Genomic DNA, 17,768 nt, shown 5'->3' with positions numbered 1-17,768 from the left:
TCTGACCCCATGAACTGTGGCATGCCAGGCTTCCCTATCCTTCATTATCTCCCAGAGTTTGCTTAAATTCATGTCCATTGAGTCAGTGATGCCATACAACCATCTTATCCTTTACCGCCCCCTTTTCCTCTTGCCCTCAATTTTGCCTAGCATCAGGTCTTTTCCAGTGATTCAGCTCTTTATATCAGGTGGCCAAAGCACTGGAGTTTCAGTTTCAGCATCAGTCCTTTCAATGAATATTTAGGGTTGATTTCCTTTGGGATTGACTGCTTTGATCTTTTTGCTGCCCAAGAGATTCTCAGGGGTTTTCCCCAGCATCACAGCTCAAAAGCCTCAATTTTCGGTGCTCAGCCTTCATTATTGTCCAACTCTCACAACCATACATGACTATTGGAAAAACTATAGCTTTGATTATATGAACCTTTGTCAGCAAAGTGATGTCTCTACTTTTTAATATGCTGTCTAGGTTTGTTATAGCTTTTCTTCTAAGAAGCAAGAGTCTTTTAATTTTGTGACTGCAGTCACCATCTGCAGTGATTTTGGAGCCTAAGAAAATAAAATCTGTCATCATTTCCACTTTTTCCCTATCTATTTGCCATAAAGTGATGGGACCAGATGCTATGGTCCTCATTATCATACTATAAATGATTATAGTATCTATAATTATTTTTAATACTCTTTTTCATTGACTTTTATACTACTGTTAGTGGTTAACTTACCATCATCTAACAGAATTAGCTTTCTAAGTCTTGTGCTAAGTTGCTTTAGTCATGTCCAATTCTTTGCAACCCTATGGACTGTGGCCCGCCAGGCTCCTCTGTTTATGGGCTTCTCCAAGGAAGAATACTTGAGTGGGTTGCCATCTCCTTCTCCAGGGATCTTCCTGAGTCTTTAGCTAAGATTAAACACCACTAATCAGTGACATGAAAACATGGAAAAATATCCAACACTGTGGTAAATTAAATATATAGTAGTAAGACTCAGAAGGGCTTTCCAGGGGGCGATAGTGCTGAAGAACCTGATTGTCAAGGCAGGAGAAAGTCACAGATTTGTTTGATCCTTGGGTCAATTTATGTTTGATGACAGTGTCATTACAATGTGTCTTAGAGAAGGTTACTTTAAGATAATGGGTGATCTTTTGTTGTTCAGTTGCTAAGTTGTGTCCAACTCTTGCAACCCCATGGACTGCAGCATGGCAGACTTTTCTGGGTGATCTATTAGCTTTGTAAACTTAGATGTCCAGCTTTAAGCCACACTGGGGATGTTCTCAGCTATTATTTATTTAGATAAACTTTCTGCTCCTTTCGCCCTCTCTTCTCTTTCTGGAACTTCAGTTATCCAACTATTTGTGCATGTGATGATATCTTACAGATCATGTAGACTGTCTTAACTCCTTTTCACTCTTTTTTTTTCTTTATTCTCCTCTGACTGGCTCATTTCAAAGTTTGTATCCTCTGATCAGTGACTCTGTCTTCTGTTTATTCTGCTCTATCATAAAAGAAAGAAAGTGAAATCGCTCAGTCGTGTATGACCCTTTGTGACACTACGGACTGTAGCCTACCAGGTTCCTCTGTCCATGGGATTTTTCCAGGCAAGAATACTGGAGTGGGTTGCCATTTCCTTCTCCAGGAGACCTTCCTGACCCAGGGATTGAATGCGGGTCTCTTCTATCATAGATGTTCTCTACTGCGTTTTTCCTTTTTTAAATGAATTCTTTGCCTACAGATTTTTTTTTTTTTGCTTCTTTTTTTGTAATTTCTGTCTCTGTTAAATTTCTCATTTTTTTCATGAATTTTTTCCTGGATTTTGTTTACTTTCTATGTTTTCCTGCAGCGTGTTTTCTTAAAAAAAAAAAAAAAAGCTATTTTGAATAATTTACCAGCTAATTTGCCAAATTGCATGATTTTGAGTTTGGTTACTGGAGGGTTGTTATCATTTCGTGATAACAGATTTCCATGATTTTTCATGTCCTTGGAGCTTTGCATTGCTGTTCTCACATTTGAAGCTGTGGACTCCTCAAATCTTTAATTCTTGTCTTCTTGTGGGAGACAGTCTTCATTTGTCCTGTTTATACATGGTACTTGTATGCATACACCTTCTCCATACATTGTGTGGCAGAATTTTTAACCTTGTATGTCCCCTCTGGTTCTCCCCAGTCTGGCTACTGTAAACCTTTCTTTTTTGTTTCCTGGAAGGTGGTAATACAACTCAAGTTTATAGTTTCTCCTTTGCCCAAAGACCCTGGCCTGTTTTCTGAGCTAACTCCCTGTCTACCAGAATTTGTTTTCACAGTGTCACTTCAAAGTACACCCCAGGAGCTGGCCACAGAGTGGTGAGAGGTGTGGGTTTAGCACTTGTGGCACTGAGGTGTTTGCCATCCCAGTAGGGAGATCTCTAGATATGGATCTGCCAGAATCTCATGGGTGTAGTTCCTGCTTAATGCAGTAAACAGGGACTATGTCCCTTTAATGCCCTTTGAAACTCTTACTTGCTTCTTTCTAGCTTTAACCCCTCCATCCAATACTGAGTGTCCCACCTCAGTACTTCAGTGCTTCTGAAGAGAAATGGATTTCTCCAGATGCATCCGGTACCACTGCATAGCCAGGCACTCATTCATGGCTGTTCTTTTCCCTTATGAGAGAGGTTATCACCCCACATAGACACTCCATGCAGTGTTGCTTTGGTGATGGCTGAGGAGGGGGGGTTGCTGGTAAAATTTTTATGATCTTCACTATGTCAAAATTTGTGGGCTTTTATCCTCCAATGGGGAGAAGGCAATGGCACCCCACTCCAGTACTCTTGCCTGGAAAATCCCATGGATGGAGGAGCCTGGTAGGCTGCAGTCCATGGGGTCGCTAAGAGTCAGACACAACTGAGTGACTTCACTTTCACTTTTCACTTTCATGCATTGGAGAAGGAAATGGCAACCCACTCCAGTGTTCTTGCCTGGAGAATCCCAGGGACGGCGGAGCCTGGTGGGCTGCCGTCAATGGGGTCTCACAGAATCGGACATGACTGAAGCGACTTAGCAGCAGGAGCAGCAGCATCCTCCAATGGTGTGCTTGAATTTCCCTTTGGGAAGCTGAACTTTTGTTTCTTTCTTGTTTAGTTTTCTGTGCAGGTCACGTGGGATTGAGTGGTTGCTATGCTTTTGCAACAGCAGATACCAAGATCTGTCTGCCTATTGCCATTTGCACATGAGGGCAAGACTCTTTCTGAGTCCCTTGGCATGTGTTTCACACAGACATTTTAGTTTGTGGATGGATGTCTAATTCTTTATTGAATAGGAGGACAAATGGACAGCTGTCTTATGCCACCTGATGCTGATACTGTGTTCCAAATATAACTGATCTTAATTACCAACAGTCACAAGTTTTCAGGCAAGGGATATGCATCATTCAGAATTCTAAATATAGAACCATTGATGGAAGTGCAGATGAGTGGATAATTATATATAAAACTCAAAAGATATACATAATATTAAAGCTCTTTGTCTAGAACTATCAGACATTCGTGTAATTTATGATAGAATAATTATTAAAACATTTTGGGAAAACTAAAGAAATGTAGGCCATCTAGGTCCTTGTTGATTATTTTCTATATAGTAAGAGTATATCTGTTAATCAACCATGTTTGTTTTCTGTATCAACGTACCACGTTTTTATTTTTTAGAGGAGAAATGAGGATTTTTTTCCGTTTATATATTTGGTGGCACTGTGTCTTAGTTGTGGAATGCTGGATCTTTAATTGCTGCATGCAGAATCTTCAGTTGCGGCATGTTAGATCTAGTTCCCTGAGGAGGGATTGAACCTGGGCCCCCTGCATTGGGAGTGCAGAGCCTTAGCCACTGGACCACTTTTTCTTAATCTAACAACAAGAACACTTAGAGGAGAGTTTCAAAATACCAATCAGCAAGCCATGCTTTATCCCTTCCTAACCAGAAAATCAGCCTGGGTTCTTTCACCCTCCTCACTCTTGTGCAAAAATTGACAAAAATGCACCCTACTTATGGGGCTAAGAATGGCCACTCATGGAGTAGAAAAGGGTCAGATACACATTATACTCCTAACTCTATCAAGAATTATTTTAAAGCATTGTTTCCTATAGAATGTTTCCTATCATCCGTGATATGGGACATCAATCCCAGGCAAACCCATACTGTGTACACACCCATAAGTCTGTTGGAGTCAACAGACATAAGAATGCATGTGTGTAAATTCCAAAGGATATACATACCCTTGGCAATCAATGAATGTCCTTGCCAGTGATGTATAAATTATTCTGCATAAGAAAATGTTTTTTTTTTTTCAACATGTAACTTCAGCATTAGATATTTTTATAAATTTACTACATTGTACTCTCAACCCCGTTCTTTATGCAATCTAACATTTTAAAGAAATTGGATAAAAGCTGCTGCTGCTGCTGCTAAGTCGCTTCAGTTGTGTCCGACTTTGTGCGACCCCATAGAGGGCAGCCCACCAGGATCCCTCGTCCCTGGGATTCTCCAGGCAAGAACACTGGAGTGGGTTGCCATTTCCTTCTCCAGTGCATGAAAGTGAAAGTGAAAGTGAAAGTGAAGTCGCTCAGTCGCGTCTGACTCCTAGCGACCCCGTGGACTGCAGCCCACCAGGCTCCTCGGTCCATGAGACTTTCCAGGCAAGAGTACTGGAGTGGGTTGCCATTGCCTTCTCCGTGGATGAAGCGAGAATTCCCCAAATAAGATATATTAACATCAATAACATCAGTGGAAAGTAAAACATATCCAAAGATTTGAGGAAACTAAGTCTATATTCAGCAATTTAAGACTGTGAGTCAGACTTAAATCACAATTTTAGCCCATGAAAGCTTCAAAAACACTCATTAGTGCACCAGAACAAAGGAAAAGAGAAGTATGGAGATATTTTAAATCCAATCAATTTGGCCTCTGAACACTGTATACTGTTGTATGAGTGAGGTAAGGGACTGTGTCTTACTGCTTTTGTATTCCCAGCACCCATCACAATGCCTGGCAGACAGATGCACTCAGAACATTTGCTGAATGGATGTACTAGGAGGCATAGGTCTTTCTTGCCTGAGCTTCCTTTTTGGAGGTTATTTAAAGAGAAAGAAACTAGTTTTTTTCTAGACCTCAAAGTTTATTATGAGCAAATTAGTTAATGGCTTTCCAAAGCTACTTTAGAAATATAGGATAATATTTCATGGAAGATTAACGTTTAAACTCTTTGGGAATAAGAATTATAGACATGGATAGTAAAAAGAAAAAGAAAAAATATCTGACCTGCAATAACTGAATACTTGGAGGTTTGGCTGACACAGTAACATTATTCTATTGCTTCTCGACTGGTTCAACCCTCTCTGCTCCTCTAGGTTGCTGGAGCAAATGCATCCTTGACCCAAAATGAAATGTTTCATCTACTAGTTTAAAGGCTGTTTAAAAAATAACGACTTTGCTTTTAGCAGTCAATGCTCTCCTCTGAAATACTCTGCTGATTCACAAAGCTGTCTGAGAAATTCATGATGTCGCTGCAATATCAGCCTGAATGAGGATAAAGTACCCATTTGGAGATCAGAAAATTTACTTTATTGGCTAAAGGGCTACTCCCCTTTGGTATAAAGAGAGGCATTAGAAAATCTATTAAGGCTGAGTTATATTCTGCAGCCGCCATCTTTTCTTTTTGCAATTAGTATTTCATCTTAATTGTGCTGCAATATAATTTCTTATGAAAAGATACTCAGTGTGAACTCAGAACAAGTTTGTTTTTTTTTTTTTTTTCTCACTCTAGTAGACTATTAGTCCATGGAACATTTTCCTACAATTCTCTGGGTTAAAAAGAGAGGTACGGGGACTTTTACTTTACATGGCCAAGGAACTTAGGGCATATCTAAGTGTTTTCCTCTTATACCCTCTTCTCTTGTTACTCTTGCTGCTCGAACAGGAAAATGGATATGTGTATCTTTGGGAATCGAGCTGTATTTTGGAATGCCTACTGATTTGCAATGTGGTTGTCTCATTGTTGAGACCACTCTGTATAGCTGATCACTGGAAGCATGTTTGTAGCTTATTTTATAAAATAAAGATATTTTCTTCTCTTAGAGAAAAAGCTCCAACTTTTAAAGGATATTTTCTATTTTTTACCTTTCTTTACCTATCAGACACTTCTAAGGACTACTCTAGATAGCCTCTTCAATTTCTTCAATCACTGAGAAATTATTCAGTGCTTACTATATGACAAGTTTTTGTTTGTTTGCTTTTGTTTTTAAAACTATGCTGGCTAAGCTACAAGTAAAACATTCTTTGCCCTAAGAAACTCAGTAATTTGGGAAAGACAGACATGTAAGTAATTAACTTATTTGTTAGATTTATTTTTTAATTGAAGTATAGTTGATTTACAATCTTGTGGCAATCTCTGCCATACAGCAGAGTGACTCAGTTATGCACATTTATACATTCTTTTTTTATATTCTTTTCCATTATGATTTATCCCAGGAAATTGGATATAGTTCCCTATGCTATACAGTAGGACCTTGCTGATTCATCCTAAATGTAGTTGTTTGCATCTACTAACTCCAACTTCCCCAGCCCATCCCTCTCCTTCCACTCACCTACTCCCCCCTCAACCAACCTTGGCAACCACAAGCCTGATCTCTATATCTGGGAGTCTAAGATCAAGGAAGACTTCACTGAAGCCCTGGAACTTAGACGTGGGCCTTGAGCCTTGAGGGAGAAGACATTCCAGGCTGAAGGAGCAGTGTTAGCATAGGTGTAATGTCATCAAAAGTCCAAGTAGCAATGTCTAGTCCTCTGTGGCTGAAATGTAGAGTGACTGATGACACAAAATGCATGTTGGAGCCAGGTTATTGAGGAATGAAAGTGTTAGTTACTCAATAGACTCTTTGTGACTCTGAACTGTAGCCCTCCAGGTTCCTCTGAAATGGAATTTTCCAGGCAAGAATACTGGTGGGTTGCCATTCCCTTCTCCAGGGCATCTTTTCAGCACAGGAATCCTACCCAGGTCTCCTGGATTGCAGGTGCATTCTTTATTATCTGAGCCACCAGGGAAGCCCCATTGAGAAATGAATGAATAATTAAAATGTTAGATGTTATTCATTAAGCAGTGAGGAATCATTGAAGATTTTTGGAGAGGAATAAAAATTGGATTGAAAAGTTTAGGAATGTAACCATATCTATGCAGAGGATAGTTTGGAAAGTCCAAGACAGAAAACATGGGAGAAATGCTAGTTAGACATTTTAGTGGGAGAAAAGTATTTATCTTATTTTGAATTGCTTCCTTCATAGAGAAATAGTTTTGTGAATTCAATATTTTGTAACCAACATCCTAAATATTGGATCAGAGCAAGTTTCATTAATCAGTGGTCATGTATACCCTTGATATACTCCTGGGTTTGATCCCTGGGTTGGAATTCCCCTCCTCCAGGGCATCTTCCTGACCCAGGGATTGAACCCAGATCTCCTGCATTTCAGGTAGCTTCTTTACCATCCGAGCCACCAGGGAAACCCTATGACCTACTCAAGTCTTGTTATTGACTGAGTTGCACCCCCCTCAAAATTCATATGTTGAACCCCTAAACCCCATGTGTCCTTAACAGAGGTAATTAGGGTTAAAACAAGATTTAAGAGTGGGGCCCTAATCCAATAGGATTGGTGTCCTTGTAAGAAGAGAAGGAGACACCAGAGATCTTTCTCTTTCTGAGGAAATGACAGGAAGGTGACTGTCTACAAGGTAGGAAGATAGGTCTCACCAGAAACCAACTCTGATGGAACCTTGATCTTGGATTCTGCCCTCCAGAACTGTGAGGAAACACATTTCTGTTAAGATACCCAAGCTGTGGTATTTTTCACGGCAGCCAGAGCAGGTTAATAACAGACCTAGAAGTAAAGTCATCTTGTCCTCAAGTTCCACATTGCCTCTTTCTCTTTCAAGTTGATTGAATTTAGAGATAAAGGAGAGCGACTTTTTAAAAACAACACATTTTATTCCATCTTAAGTTCTTAAACTTTCTTCATGATTATTCTGCTAAAAACCACCTCTTGAATATAGAGGAGCACCTACAGATCTGTCAAGGAGGTGTGTGGTTTTCCAATCTGACCTGTTAGGTCTGATGACTCTGGCTTCTACTACTGCACTGTTCTGCTTTTCTTTTACATCTTGGATGCTCCTCACTTGTCATTGGATTTTTGTTTTTCTTCTACCATTTAATTTTTGTTCATATATTCTAAGATTCTGTATTTAGCTTCTGCCCTATTTCCCCTACTTTTTGGCTAAGATAGGTCAAGTGCTCCTAAGATGTCTATTAAAATTTATTTTTTTTTTTTACAACTGGAATTTTTAAAATCTACAGACTTGCATATCTTCATGTTCCATGTCCATTCTCTGGCTATTTCTAGTTAAGTGTCTTAATAGCAATGTGTTTCATTTATGTAACTCTGTGTAGTTGACAAAGTACCTTCATGTGTATTATGTGTATACTTGTTTTCAATCATATCAATACTCTTAAGGCATATGATATCAATTCTATTTTATGCTTAGGAGGCTTACGCTCAAAGTGGTGAATTTTACAAGTCATCCGATGAATCAAATAAGCAAAAATCACTCAGGTATCAAGCATCAAGATATTTAAATATGTCTAAAACTTGTCTAAGCAAATCTAAAACTGCTCAAAAACACTGTTTACATTGAACTTCAAGTGTTAACCAACATTAGTTGCAAATGGTCTCCCCTTCTCAAATTTCTTAGTTATCAGTACTATCCTTTTCTTAATCAGCCTGTCATCAAGCCTAATACCTGAAACTCAGTATTTGTTGAAAGGATAGTGAAATGACTAAGCAAATGGTTCTTAAAGTTGATTCTCAATTTAATGCCTCTGTGAAATCATTTACAAAGTCATTTATCATTCTACATCCTTCATTCCTACTGCGATCACCCAGGATATTGGAAAGAATCCACAGGAGGATGAGCATAAAGAAACATGGATTTTTGCATCCATATTCAACTGGGAATTTCTTATTTTTGTTAAAGCTAGTGTGAAATTATCAGGAATATTTAAAGATAAATGCATCTTCAAAATTATATAATAAAAATAAGTCCTTGATATTTATTTTTATATTGTTTTCTACTTACAAACCACATACTTATCCAGAATAGCAATAATACTGGAAATGTGGTCTCTCAATATTATTACTGGTCTTTCTACCAATTAAAGTTAGGTTTAAAACACAATGGCATAAAATATTATAAGTTAATACATTGCGTGATGTAGTTTTAGAAATTTAGGAAGTAATACTGGTGACTAGTGACAATATAAGGAAGATTAAACATTTCTTAATCAAAATAAATGTTTATTCTGGTCTGGAGACCATTTCTTATTTGATCATCCTTGGAAAATATAAAATGTCAGAGTCATTATTTTTTATTAACTGGATCTGGCATGAGCATAAATAGTAAATTGAACTATTTTTTTTGGTGGTGGGCATTAAGAGAAAATTGGGCTGAAAAAAATTCAGACTTAAAATATATCCCATGTAGGTACTTGTAGATGGGTAAAATAAATTTTCAATAGAACTTCTATTTTATAAATGAATATATCATGTAATTTTGGTAAAATACAAATAACCTGTCTTGTCATACAAGGGGTAGTTTGTATGTCTGGCTCATCACAATTTTAATTGTAAATCTCAGGAAATGTAGAATATGACAATTAAGTTAGGAAGTGCTCAATGGATTGCAGAGTAGTAAATTTTATTAAATTTCTTCATAAAATAACATTGACAAATAATCTAATACAGAGCTGTTTGTGCATTACTAGATATTGCTGAAGGAACAAACGAGCAGCTCCAAATTCACCCAGAAGATGAGTTCTACTAGGTTGTTCTCAGTAATTTACAAATTGTTCTAAGATAGAATTTTAAAAGTTATTTGGTTCTCTCTCCAAGCATGCACACTTTAAAATAAACAACATACCTAATAGTAAAAAACTACTATTTTAGTACATTGTAGGAAATCAAATGTAAATCTATCTTTAGAGACCATTAGCTTAGTAGTTTAATATGAATTAGAAAAGATATTTAAATGAAAGAAGCTGAGAATGACTTGATGTAAGACACAAGCTGGAAGGCTTGGAGGGAAAGAAATAAATTTCTTGGGATTTATCTTATTTTTCTTTAGCTGGCATGATTTTTGATGCTGTCAAAAATCCCCAAACTATCTGTTTTATATGACTTGCTAGATGATAATGATGGGACCTGTAGCTTTATTCTTGCAACAGCCAACAAAGTTCCAGGTGAGCAGTGTCCAACTGCATCCTCACTAATATGAAGCATAGTATGTTCCATTCAATAATTCAGGGTCAGTAATGAGTGTTCCATGCCATGCATTTCTACACTTACATCATTTACCACTGTACAAAAAGTGAACTAGACCAAAAGTGGTTTTGAGCACTCTGCTCAAAATCACCTCATATTAAATATCCATAAAGTAGAAAAAAATCATTTTTAGATGATACTCTAATACTATTGATACAGTTATAATAATGCATTCATATTTTACAGGACTCACCTATGTAAAACTCTGGGATATGGATCACAGCTTTTTTTTTTTAATTTTATTTTATTTTTAAACTTTACATAATTGTATTAGTTTTGCCAAATATCAAAATGAATCCGAATGCTGTTGTACTTATTTATTACACAAGCCTAGAAGCTGGAAAGAGTAAGTGCAAGTCCAGAATGCAACTGCACATCCACCATTCACATCAGGCTCATTTTTTTCCTTATCATTTAAATGAGCACAGACATGATAATATGCATTCTCACAGGAAGTATATAAGCTATGACTCAAAAATGTGGATCACCACCCCAATGGCCCCGACTAAACATACACGGAAATCTTTTCATTTTTCTTGAATTCACCTTAAGAGGATAAATTTTTCAAAGTCAGGAGAATTAAAAGTAATGTTGCCTCTTCAGGATTTCTGCAGTAGTTCCTGACTCCAGTAGTCACTTGGGGCACTTAATTACTAGGTTCACTGTAGTTTATGTTTCAGTGTGCTATTTATCATCTCAAATAGATGATAAGAGTTATCATGGACTAAATATTTGATTCTTTGCAAAATTCGTGTTTTGAAGCTAACCCCCAGTGTGATGATATTTAGAGCTCAAGGGCAGCAGAACATTATACCCCAAATAAGCCATGTTGGTATATTGATGATTTCCATCTGTAGACACTTGGAAAACAGCAAGCACAAGGAGAGGCTGTTCCTGAATCCCCATAACTGCCTAAAGACAGATCATCCAAAAGGAATTGCGCTGTGTGCTTGTGCTCAGTTGCTTCAGTCTTTTTGACTCTTTGTGACTCTACAGACTATAGCCCACCAGGTTCCTTTGTCCAAGGGGATTCTGCAGGCAAGAATAGTCTTAGGGGTTGCCATTTCCTCCTCCAGGGGATCTTCTCAACCCAAGGATCGAACCCAGATCTTTTATGTCTCATGCACTGGCAGGCAGATTCTTTACCACTGTTCCACCTGGGAAGTCCCATCTCTCCCCAGGCCATCAACCAGAAGGCTGAATGTCAACACCACATACGGACAAATTTTGCAACAAACTATCACACCTCCATCCATTCTTGAAAGAGCCTAGTCATCTTTCCTAATAACCATTTACACTTGCCTACGAGGGCTACACGTCCACTTACCTGTTGCTGTTCAGTCACTATGTTGTGTCCAACTCTATGTGACCCCATGGACTGCAGCATGCCCGGCTTCCCTGTCCTTCACCACCTCCTGGAGTTTGCTCAAACTCTGTCCAATTAATTCTGAATCCAGCTGAGCACCGAAGAATTGATGCTTTTGAACATTTTCATTCATTTCTGTGCATATTTTTATTTCTTCTGTGATTTGTTGGTTATTCAGCAGCGTGTTGTTCAGCCTCCATATGTTGGAGAGGACTCTTGAGAGTCCCTTGGACTGCAAGGAGATCCAACCAGTCCATTCTAAAGGAGATCAGCCCTGGGTGTTCTTTGGAAGGAATGATGCTAAAGCTGAACCTCCAGTACTTTGGCCACCTCATGCGAAGACTTGACTCATTGGAAAAGACTCTGATGCTGGGAGGGATTGGGGGCAGGAGGAAAAGGGGACGACAGGGGATGAGATGGCTGGATGGCATCACTGACTCAGTGGATGTGAGTTTGAGTGAACTCTGGGAGATGGTGATAGACAGAGAGGCCTGGCATGCTGCGATTCATGGGTTCGCAAAAAGTTGGACACGGCTGAGCGACTGAACTGAACTGAACTGAGGCCACCTTGGGGAGTACCTCATTTTTCTCCCCTGTATACATGGGGTATACATGTTAATAAACTTCCGTTTTTCTCTTGTTAACCTGTGTTTTCTCACAAAGGCCTCATCTAACAACTCAGAAGGATAGGGGAAAGATGGTTTCCCTCCCTTTGGTAGACGGGAGCTGGGCCTTTGGTAGGTGATGAGGTTTAGAGGAGGTAACAAGGGTGGGGCTCATGTGCCCTGAGGGGATCATTGCCCTAATGGAAGAGATGTCAGAAGACTTCATTCTTCTCTCTCCACCGTCTGAGGGCTGCCTACAGGCAGGAAGAGGGCCTTCATCTGGGAACAGAATCGGCCAGTGCCTGACCTGGGACTTCTTGGCTTCCAGAAAGAACTGTGAGAAGTTTCTGTGCTCCTTATTTTGTTTTGGCAGCCCCAGGCTGACTTAGACAAACATGATGTTTACTAATAAGCTTAATTTGGGTTTTGTGCTTTCCTTTCACCTGGGCCAGTGGTCCACCCTGTGAAGCATACTTGTCACCACACAGAATCCCCACGACGGACCCTCCTACTAGCAGCAGGGCCTTTCCCCAGAGTGCCTCATGTTGTTTAAAACTTCCAATGGGAATACAAGGAGTAATCATTTTAGAAGAAATCTCAGTCACCCAGACAAAATCGACTTAAACTAATCCCTCCGAATATATTAAATAATATTTCCTGTTATTGTGTCATGCATTACAATCATGGAATGATGACTTGAAAAAGAGATGGAGGAGAATGAGTAGGGAAGGATGGCAATGGCATTAGAATTGGTCCTGTATGTTTTCAGTTCCTTATAAGGTTAGTTTAAAATTTTCATTTAAGTTCACTGTTTAAAATTTGGATACCATTACTCCTGAAATTTGGGGCTTCCCAGGTGGTGATAGTGGTAAAGAACCTGCTTGCAATGCAGGAGACACAGGCTAGATCCCTGCATCAGGAAGAGCCCTTGTAGGGGAGGGCATGGCAACCCACTCCAGTATTCTTGCCTGGAGAATCCCATGGACAGAGGAGCCTGGCGAACCACAGTCCATGGGGTCCAAAGAGTCAGACACAACTGAAGCGACTTAACACACATGCACCCATGAAAGTACTGATAAGAGTCTGAGACAGAAGGTAAAAACCTATTCAGGCTAGAGTGTGGCCCCCCGTGGCAATGATGAAATCAGATTTTGTGGGAGCAAGGGCTCTGAAATGAATTCTTTCAGGATTCCAGGGAAGGGATGCAGAGGGGTGGGAGTGTTGTGCTCTGACTGGGTTGCAGGTAGGATGTCTGTTACAAGGCAGAAATGGTGAATCTAAAGAAACCACATCTAAGAACAGATCATTGTTGTCAAGTACAGGATTTATTAACTGGAGATTAGTCTTTGTTTACTGGTGAACTAGCATTTTTGCAGTTTAAAAATCAAAGGACTTTGGAGGCAGATGGATTTGGGTTTGAAATCTAAAAATTGTCTTTTACTAATTTTCTGGTTACTAGCAAGCAAGCCCTTGAAACTCTTTAATAAAGTTTCAGCTGCCTTGTCACCCAATGTGGGTAAATACCACATTCGCCAAATCATTGCTATAGGTGGATCATGTTTATAAAGCACCTGATATCTGTCTGGTATCTATTAGGAAATCTTTACTGTATTATATTGTATATTATGTGCATGTTTCCCACGTGGTGCTAGTGGTAAAGAACCCATCTGCCAATGCAGGAGACATACGAGATATGGATTCGATCCCAGAGTCAGGAAGATCCCCTGGAGGAGGAGAGCATGGCAACTCACTCCAGTATTCTTGCCTGGAGAATCCCATGGACAGAGGAGCCTGGCAAGCTAGAGGGTCTCAAAGAGTCAGACACAACTGAAGTGACTTAGCATGCACGTGTATTTATATTACTGTATTTATATTACTGCTTTCAAACAATTTTTTGAAAAAATTACACATATCTTATGTGCATTGAATAAAATTTAGGTTAATAGTTTCTCTATATAGATAGTAGTAGTAGTTGTTGTTGTTGTTTTTAGATAGTAGTTTTAACACTAAAAAAAAATTAATTAATTAAAAAAACTTACTAGCCTCCCACTCATGTTCACATGATGACCTGATGGCCCAGCAATGGCCTCAGATCCTGCTACTCGGGAGAAGATGCAGGATGAGCCGTGGAGGCTCCAGGCATCCCAGGGAAGCCCAGTCCATCCTGATAACTTGAGGAAAACAGGAGGCACACTGGTAAGTGATTATAGGAATGGCTTGTGCACGGAATTTCGGTGAATACCTCTGAGGGAAGCCAGCATTGAATTCCATTTTAAATGGACTAGGCTGCCATATCATTGAAGTGATTCTCTGGAATTTCCTGGCCCAGAGTGCTGTGCTGACAGCCAGAGAGCTTCCACAACCCAGAAGGAGAAAATCTGCAGGAGATTCACAAACATTATACTTTCTTAATGAGGCTGCATGACTCAGAAGAGAATGTGGCATACCCTTGCATTTCCTCTTGACGACTGGTGGTAATCATGGACATGCCTACACCAGGCTGGATGACTGTAAATTGTTACTGAAGCAACTTGGAAGAATCTATCCCCAGACTAACCTCAGGGCAGAGTGAGGACAGAGATGAGTCTAACCATTCCCCACAGAAGCATTCCCTCTGGTGGATATTTCCATTGATGAATTGCTTTTGATCAGCTAGCTAGAACAGGACAATCATCAGAAGCCATGTGGTCAACACCATTATGATCATATTACTGTCACATGGTTACAGGCTGTAACCCAGCCACAGCCAACTATTTTAAAAATGAGAGTTCTATAGGCATAGATTGAATGTGTAGAAGCCTATATCAAAACAGAAAAAAAAAAAAACCCACCAACTTTATAGTCAGTCAAAAGTGTGTGATTTGAGCTCAGCTCTATGCTCTGTGACGATCTGTAGAAGTTGGATGGGAGTAAGGTGGGATGGGGGTGAGGTGGGAGAAGGCTCAAGAGGGAGGGGATATATGTATAGTTATGGCTGATTCACTTTGTTGTGTGGCAGAAATTGATACAACATTGTAAATCAATTATCCTCTGATTAAAAATAAATTTTTAAAAAGAGCCCTGTTTATAAAAGGAAAGTGTTATACATTGTTTTTCCCAAGAGTTGAAGATAGCCTCTTTCTTTCTTTCCTTCAATTCCAGACTGGCAGGATTCTTACTTAAACCTTATTCTAGTGGTAGATTTTTTTTTTTTTTTTTTCGGAGGCATGTGGTATCTTAGTTTCCTGACCAGGAGTCGAACCTGCACCCCCTGCAGTGAGAGTGCAGAGTCTAAGCCACTGGACCTCCCTCTAGTGGTAGATTTAAAAATAATATTGTTCCAGTGGTACTGTTGGCTGGAAGGCAACAGAGACCATCTAGGACAGAGACCATCAAGATAGGAACTAAGCAGAGATGGCAGGATGAGAGAGAAAAGACACAGCAGGGAGATACTTAGCATATGACCTGCCAAACACTGGCATCCAGGAGCTTCAGTGGCATCACCTGTTGCATGGACATGAGCTTGGACTGACTATACCATAATCGTGGATGTCAACACAGACTCCCTGATAACCAAAAGTCCTAATTTGTGTTGCTTGCTAATTTCAAAGGGCTTAACAGTCAGCTGACAAAATTCCTGATGTTTTTAATGTTGCTCGTGTGGCCTAGACCAAGAGAGCTCTGGAACATCACTGACCTGAATTCAGTGTCAAGCAATCCAGTTTTCAGTTCACTTAAATTTTGTTCCTTTTATCCTCCCTTCTTTGAACCTATTGACAATCTGGTTTTTGCCATTTCTTGTCAGAATGACTCTGAAAGCCATTCATAGGATTTTATGGACATGGAGAAGAGTCACAGAGACACTGGACGTACATTGGATGTACACTGCACTGTACGCTGGACATACACTGGACTGTGTACTGGACACAAACTGGAGAATATATTTTGCTGTGCATTGGACGTACACTGGACATACACTGCACTGTGCACTATACACTGGACTATGTACTGATCATACAGTGGAATGTACATGGCACTGTACACTAGGCTGCACAGTAGGTGTACACTGGTGTGTACTGGACTGTACAGTGTTCTGTACACTGTACATTGACCTGTGTACTGGACAAACACTGGGTTGTACACTGGACTGTGCTCTTGGACTGTACACTAGGTGTGAACTTGACTGTACACCAGATGTGCACACATGTATCCCAGATGTGCACTAGGCCTGCATACCAGATTGTCCAGTTTGCACTTGACCTGGACAGCAGATGTGCACTGGAGTGTATACTGGACTGTACACTATACACTAGACTGTACACTAGGATGTACACTAAACTTAACAATGTACACTGAATGTACACTACTGTACACTGGACTGTATATAATATACATATACATTGGACGTGCATTGGACTGTACACTGGACTATACACAATGTAAATTGGACTGTACACTGGGCTGTACACTGGATCTACAATAGACTGTACACAAGGTACATTGGATGTACACTACTGTATACTGGACTGTATACAATGTACCTGTGTTTCATATGTGCTCCAGATGTGTACTGGAGTACATACGGTACTGTGAAAAAACTGAAACAAGCACCAGCATTTCTTCTGTTTTTTTTCTTGAGGTCTAGGTAGACACAGTCAATTTTCAATGTCAAGATGCCAAAAAATTGAAAGATCAACTTGCTTACACTTTATAACAAGCAAAGTGTCACTGATTTTAAATTATATAATGTATAGCTCAAAGAGATGTGAATACAAGAACATCTACCTGTCTCCTGAGAAATCTGTATGTGGATCAAATAGCAACATGTAGAACCTTATACGGAACAACTGGTTCAAAATTAACAAAGGAGTACAACAAAACTTTTTATTATCACCCTGTTTATTTAACTTATACATAAGCACATCATGGAAAATGCCAGGCTGGATGATTTACAAGCTGGACTCAAGATTGGTGGGAGAAATATCATAACCTCAGATATGCAGATGATATCAACCTAATGGCAGAAAGAAAAGAAGAACCAAAGAGCCCCTTGATGAAGGTGAAAGAGGAGTGTAAAAATGGCTTAAAACTCAATATTAAAAAAAAATGAAGATCATGTATTCTAGCCCCATCACTTCATGGCAAATAGAAGGGGAAAATGTGGTAGCAGTGACAGATTTCCTCTTCGTGGGCTCTAAAATCCCTGCACACAGTGACTACAGCCATGAAATTAAAAGATGCTTGCTCCTTGGAAGAAAAGCCTAAACAGCATAAACTTAGCATATTAAAAATCAAAGAAATCACTGTGCCAACAAAGGTCCATATAGTCAAGGCCATGGTCTTTCCAGTAGTCATGTACAGATGTTGAGAGTTGGACCATAAGGAAGGCAGAGCACTAAAGAATTGATCCCTTGGACAGCAAGGAGATCAAACCAGT

Source organism: Bubalus bubalis, chromosome 8 (assembly GCF_019923935.1).
Source record: "Bubalus bubalis isolate 160015118507 breed Murrah chromosome 8, NDDB_SH_1, whole genome shotgun sequence".
Taxonomy (NCBI): domain Eukaryota; kingdom Metazoa; phylum Chordata; class Mammalia; order Artiodactyla; family Bovidae; genus Bubalus; species Bubalus bubalis.
This window is presented reverse-complemented; position numbering follows the sequence as displayed.